The sequence below is a fragment of the Strongylocentrotus purpuratus genome, unplaced genomic scaffold (genome assembly GCF_000002235.5).
Source record: "Strongylocentrotus purpuratus isolate Spur 01 unplaced genomic scaffold, Spur_5.0 spur5_scaffold_11, whole genome shotgun sequence".
In the NCBI taxonomy this organism is placed as follows: Eukaryota; Metazoa; Echinodermata; class Echinoidea; order Camarodonta; family Strongylocentrotidae; genus Strongylocentrotus; species Strongylocentrotus purpuratus.
In genome coordinates this window covers 3,349,643-3,356,984 of record NW_022145596.1, presented here as the reverse complement: position 1 = coordinate 3,356,984, position 7,342 = coordinate 3,349,643, and the positions used below count along the sequence as shown (strand labels likewise).

Below are 7,342 nucleotides of genomic sequence, written 5' to 3'. Positions count from 1 at the left end.
GTTTTGATTTCAACCCGTTGGTTTAAAAAGAAAGTATTGCACATGTACTTGCATATTATATCAACATTATGGTTAGAATATTTAAAGAAAATCGAAATTGATATAAAAACTGGTCTCTTTCCATTTTAAAGGAATTCTTGAGCGACTCTTTCTTGTTTGTAGATTTATTATTTATATCTCGTAATCTACGAAACCAAAGGAAACGAATTAATTTTGTGAAAATGTCTTTTCTGTATATTTCTGATCTTTTATAGACTTTGAGCATACACCTTTATGTATAAGTAGTCTATACTTCTTTGTTACAACTTTATTGTATTTTGCAGGGTTTAGTGCTACATGCCTGTTGTTGTTATGAAATTGTATATAATTATTTACAAAATTGAAGAAAAAACAGAATTATTTCTAAATCTTCTTTTTCTTCACTGAATGTCCACATTTTGTGTGAGGGTAAATGTTTCTTCAATGAAAAGCAAATTTTGAAATGATGAAGGGAAAGGTGCAATATATAATGCTGAATCAAGATTTAAAACAAAAATTATTCTTACGATATTTCAAAAGAGTCATGTACTACTTACTCACATTTGATTTGATGGGACCGTTTATGCAATATGTACTCTGGTTTGACCTCTTATTTGTTGCAAACTGAGTAGAACCTTTGATATTTCTATTTAACTCTTCATTTACAATATTCCAATGGATTAAGGACTATATACCTATCTTTGGACTGGCTTTTCTAAAATTGAGAAAGAGAATCCATAAATACAGAAAACTTTTATCAGTTGGGGTAATGATAACATGTAGTTTTTTAAGCTTCTAATAACCTTAAATTTGTTATTTATCAATAATTATTAGCCAAATTACAATGCTTTTACTTTCACGATATATTTTGTTGAGGATAGATTATGAGTAATCTTATCTAGAGTGTCAGAACCAAATATTACCACGATATTCTTGTAATAATATTTTATAATAATATCTATAAATTATTCTTTCCTGAGTCTTGTTTCCTCTTTAGAGTTTAACTTCTCAAACTCCCTCTTGGAACCAAAAGAAAAGAACAATTTTTAGGTGTTGTTTACTTATAAAGAATTTACCTTCTCGTCTCTAACTCACATTCTCATTTTTACAGGGGTACACAATTTTATTAACTCTTCTTCTTTTTTTTAAACTAAAAATTCGTTTGAAATATTACCTCTCAATTTTGTCAGAAGTATTATAATACATTAGAGAGGCTGAATAAGGAACAAAACTATTCTAAAAAGAATTATAACTTCGCTTACTTTTTGCACAAAGATGTATGTACAGTGTATGCATGTAAATAATACTCATGAATGATCTTGTATTATGTTCTGATTCGTGCCAAAATAAAAAGAGAAAAAAGAGAAGTTTCTATAGTTGTGCTACTTACTTTGTTTGCCATGAGTAATTGTAATATTCAGAAATATCATATTGTCATTCACAAGAAAAGGACGTATCAGCAAACAAACAAAGAAAGAAGCATTAGATAAGTTAGTAGAAATCGAATGTGGATCATTTGAAATGGCGTGTTTTTACGTGCCATGAGTGCTAACTTATCCATTATAAGATTAACTGATCGCCTAACATTCGTAAGAGAATTGTAACAAAAATGAATTGATACGATACGTCTCGATGCAAAATTATGAAATTCAATGTTTTTGAAATATAAACGGATCTTACTGGAGGACAATATGGGCAGTAGTGTTTACAGTTTCTATTACATTATCATTTTAATATCATGCCCTTCCAAATGACTATTTGATATCACATCAATCATATCGATTTGGCGACCAATATATAATGAAGAAGAAGGAAGTGTTAAGAGCATCTCGAACACTGTTAGATTTTCCTTTCGTTTAAGGTGCAGAACGTCCTACAATAATACATGTGGGTATCTCACATAAATAATAAATTGAGATAAGAAGTAAAATGCCATACGGTGTACTCTAAAAAACTCTCGGCGGTAATACTGTTATAGTTATTAAAACCCACACACACCTTCACACGCATACACGCACTGCGCACGTACACACACGCGCACACACACAAATACACCAGTAACAAACAGTATGTATGTAAATACACCGGTAACAAACAGTATGTATGTAAAGTTTGTGGCTCGTTTCAAACATCACGTAACCCCTTGTTAAAAAAAACGATACATTAAATTAAGATCAATACAGATAATATCATATATGACAATTAACAAATACTGTGGAATGATACGAGCCTTGTTTGTCTATTTTTCAAAATGAACCAAACATCTTTATTAAAATACCTTGTTTGATATAATTCATTTCAGAAGCGGACCAATCGTTTGTATATTCAAGGAGAAAATAAACGGGCAGTGCACAGACGATGTAAAAGAAAAAAGTGCTAGCCAAGAGAAGCTGGCGGTAAAAATGAGCATCGGAACTCTCTATCCCAACATCTCACTTTCAGGTTTTGAATTTCAATGCATATCCACGAGCCGGCCCGAGTTCGATGTTCATTTCGTATCATGTTTTAATGGCCTATGACAGGAAAACCCTTTACTTCCATCATATTTCTTCTCTAAAGTCTTTGTGTAACAAAATATAAATTACACGTCGAGGGAAATCCTTGGTGTAATCACGCGAAAAATATGCCTCAGTAAAGTTTGTTCAACGATCAAAAGAAAGAGACAGAGAAAGGAAGAGGGAAAAAAACACTTGATACGGAGCGATGATGGTTGAGCAACATCTCCGACACTTGTAAATATAAGAAAGGACAAATAATAAGAGAAGGGAAAAGAGGAGGAAAGGAGAGGAAAGAGAATGTTAAGATGACGAGGATGAAAGAAAAAAAAAAGAGGGAACTGAATATTCCACGCACGACCTGCTTGCGAAGGTAGAAGCTTTAATAGCCCGGTGAAGATGCGAAGCGCGGGAAACCGGCCTGTCACAAATTTGATTATCGTCTGGCGGAGCAGGCATAGGCGCGTTTTCCCTTTCTCTCGTTGACCTATTGTCAGCGCGATTTCGCTTTCGAGTTCGTCACACACTTGAATCGACGCCGACTTGAAAGCTTTCTACCTTCCCCTTTCTCTCTATCTTTCCTCTTCTTCGTTATTTCCCTCTTTTCCTTTCTTTCATCTCTTTCATTCTCGTTTTCTTCTCAATTCTTGACAGTAAGTTATTATCGTAATGGTCCTGAAAAAAAGCTTACAGTCCATAATGGTAGAAACGATTATTCTATTTTTGTAAATCGCATATCACAATATAACGTTTCTTATGTAAATCCCGTGCGCTTACACAGTATCCAACCAACAGTGCGTTCACAGTCATAGCTCTGGGTATAAAGATTACAACAACAAAAACCAGCAGCAGTAGCAGCATAAGCAGCAGAAACAAAAAAAACAAAAAAAAAAATCAATGCTTTGATCTTTCCAATCGATTTCTCTTGCATTTAATTTCATTTATTGTGCTACAAGTATTATGCCTTTACTATAATAAGTAATTAACCATGTGTTTGCATTAACTGATTAACATTATTTATATCCACATAATGCATGGTTGTGCCCATCTTAAATTTCGATTATGGACTTTAAACAACAGAATACAATAGAGTACTCACTTCTCAGAAAGCTTAATAACTAATTGTGTTTCTCAGATTTCTTTAGTGGACTTGTATATTAAAAGGCTTTATAAGACTAGAATCAGTTATAAATCTTGTTTTTTAAATGAAAATGGCAGGGTTTGATTCGGATAATCAATTGAAGTTCATCTTTACAAATAATGACTATACATGGGACTCAAACTGGACTCATAGATCGAATGTCACCACGATGACGTCATAAAACAGGAACAACTTAAATTAAAAACGTTCATGCTCATGTGAGTCACATGATGAGAGTTAGAAAGGAATTTAAAGAATTGAAAAGTATGGAAATACATAGTTGTCTCTGTGGCGCAATCGGATAGCGCGTTCGGCTGTTAACCGAAAGGTTGGTGGTTCGAGCCCACCCAGGGACGGCCTTGTCTTTTTAGACTAAGGTTATGGCAAGTAGTTGAGTTCTGATATTATATATGGTACATTATACCGAACAAGAATATAAGGTAATCTTTTTAGACGAAACATATCAATTCACTTTTGTCTTTCGTTCCTGTAGGCATCTTAGTTAATCTGATAATGCTCAAGTTATCATTCATCGCACGCCACGCCATTTCAAATGAAACAAAGTTATACAAGATTATATGTACATCTCTCCTCCTCTCCCTCTCTCTCTCTCTCTCTCCCTCTCTCCCCCACTCTCTTTCTTTCTCTCTCTCTCTCTCTCTCTTATTATTGCTATTTCGCTAGTTTGCTCTCTTCCGTGATCCCTTTAAGCTTCGTTTTACCCCCGTTTTCGCACACACTTTCTCTGCTTAATATCATTCATCATTCTCTCTCTCCCTCTCTCTCTTCTTCTTCTTCTTCTCTCTCTCTCTCTCCTTCTCTCTCTCTCTATCTCTCTCTCTCTCGTTTCTCTATCACTCCTCATGCAATCCCATTCCCTCCCTCTCTCTTCTCCAGTCTATATTATCTCTCTACCTCCTCCCTCCTCTCCCTCCCTCCATCATCCCTCCCTCCATCCCTCACTCCTCTCTCTCCCTCCATCCATCCCTCCCTCCCTCCTCTCCCTCCCTCCATCTATCCCTCCCTCCTCTCCCTCCCTCCTCTCCCTTCCTCCCTCCTCTCCCTCCCTCCATCCATCCCTCTCTCCTCTCCCTCCCTCCTCTCCCTCCCTCCTCTCCCTCCCTCCCTCCATCCCTCCCTCCTCTCCCTCCCTCCTCTCCCTCCCTCCATCCATCCCTCCCTCCTCTCCCTCCCTCCCTCCATCCCTCCCTCCTCTCCCTCCCTCCCTCCCTCCCTCCCTCCATCCCTCCCTCCTCTCCCTCCCTCCATCCATCCCTCCCTCCTCTCCCTCCCTCCATCCATCCCTCCCTCCTCTCCCTCCCTCCATCCATCCCTCCCTTCTCTCCCTCCCTCCATCCATCCCTCCCTTCTCTCCCTCCCTCCATCCATCCCTCCTCTCCCTCCCTCCATCCATCCCTCCCTCCTCTCCCTCCCTCCATCCATCCCTCCCTTCTCTCCCTCCCTCCATCCATTCCTCCCTTCTCTCCCTCCCTCCATCCATCCCTCCTCTCCCTCCCTCCATCCATCCCTCCCTCCTCTCCCTCCCTCCATCCATCCCTCCCTTCTCTCCCTCCCTCCATCCATCCCTCCCTTCTCTCCCTCCCTCCATCCATCCCTCCTCTCCCTCCCTCCATCCATCCCTCCCTCCTCTCCTTCCATCCATCCCTCCCTCCTCTCCCTCCCTCCCTCCATCCATCCCTCCCTCCTCTCCCTCCCTCCATCCATCCCTCCCTTCTCTCCCTCCCTCCATCCATCCCTCCCTCCTCTCCTTCCATCCATCCCTCCCTCCTCTCCCTCCCACCATCTATCCCTTCCTCCTCTTCCTCTTTTCCTTCTGTCCCTTTCTCCCCCTCTCCCCCTCTCTCTTTCTCTCTTGACTCGCCAGCTCCTCTCAATGGGCTCTTATTGTGTATGTAAACACACCTTGGAGTGGCTTTTAAGAGAAGGTGTTTGCTGCTCTTAAACCATGCTTTGGATCTCTTGTGTTTGAAGCTGCAAGGAAAGTACCTGTGTGCCTTGGGAAAGGGTAAGAAAAAGCTTCATGATTTCCGGTTAACTCAACACCATTGATTATAGAGAAAGTGATATGCGTCTCAATAACCTGGGAATCTATTTTTCTTTTTTGCATCAATATACCCCCATTAATCCGATTGAGGATTGATACTCGAAAACCGTTGCACAGTATCCCCAAAATAAAAATAATAATGCAATAATAATAGATAATTAATTAATCAATAGATGAAAAAATAAATAGGCCTAGATAAAAAAAAATTAGTATATAAAACATGAACATAATAAGAAAGATAAACTTGACAGTATGTTGTCTATTGCGCTACTCTCCTCCTTAGCCTCTAATCTCTTTCTTATTTTCATTAATTATCAAAGTGTGTGTTGTTATGTTTTTTGGCGAATTTGTGTGTTTGTTGAGTTCTTTTTTTCGGGGGGGGGGGGGTTCGGGTCTTCTTATGAATAATTCAAGAATTTTACTTCCTCTTTTCAGTTTAACATTTATAACATTTACAGTGATTTAGAATATTGTAGTTGTTTAGATGGTGGTTAAGAATTTGTGACATTTGGGGAAAATTATAGTGTGTAAAATCATTCGGCGAATATATATACTTTACTTTATTGTTAATATTTTGTCAAACAAAATCAGGCGAGTTTGTTATCCTCTCAAAAACAACAAAAATACCTTATTCGCTTTAAAACGAAATTCCTTTCATACACTATGTATTTCTAAAGATGTAACGGATAGGGAACACTGAGATGTAATTGATTAAAAGTTACCTGAAGGGTAACTGGTCTTTCAAAATTGTGAAAGCATCAATAGTTTAATATCTTTTTTAGATACTTTCAGACTCGGCAATTTCGACCAATAGTTGTCCCATGTAGATTTTCTTTTATTTTCCAACATGGACATTTTGTTGCAATCATATTTTGCTCGAGGGTTATCGCGCAACAAAAATCAATAGCGAATGCCAGAATACAACGTGAATAAAAGATGATCTCATTAGCTAAACGTTAACACATGTAGTTATGCTTTGATTGAATTATTTTTTAATGAATTCCTGCATCCCCGGAGGCATCTTTGCATCTTTTGCCTAAATCACTAGCATTCTGTTCTAAAGATTTGATTCCACTGAAGAACTTTTAGAAATGTTCTTTTCGTTATTAAGTTGTGTCCTTTAAAAAATCATTATAATACAGACTGTTGAAGTAGATGTAATGTAAAACGGTAAAGTAAACGATCAATAAGTATCTATGACCGTATCACTCAGCTTGTGTAGCTTCTCAACTAAATGAAACCTGCTTTCTCCGAAATACAAACCCTACTCAAGGATCTTGTTGCCATGATAGCAATTGAGAAGAAACAAAAAAAAACTAACAGGATGAAAGAAGTGGTTAAATACACATTAAATGCCCGGAAACAAAACCATTTCACATGTCGGTGAAAAAGAAGGGAGACAAAAAAGGAGAAGTCTCATCTTTTATTAAAATATGAGAATATCTAGAAGGGATGTAGTCAAAGGGTTACATTGGAGAGGGGAGGAGAGAACCGCGCATACCCGGGAGGGGGTAACCGGTGGAGGCGGGAGGAATTTGCATGAAGCGTGATGATGTAGGAGACAGAAGAAGAGGACTGGAAAATGGGCCAATTATACTCGATGCTGAAATCACAGAGTGGAGG

The 7,342-nt window shown here is 38.2% G+C and overlaps 1 non-coding gene across 1 annotated transcript; it reads left to right on the top strand.

The window, feature by feature from the left end:
* The first annotated feature begins 3,936 nt into the window (after nt 1-3,936).
* Nucleotides 3,937-4,010, top strand: TRNAN-GUU. Its single transcript has one exon. It is a non-coding gene; the product is annotated as a tRNA-Asn (tRNA).
* Nucleotides 4,011-7,342: the final 3,332 nt, after the last annotated feature.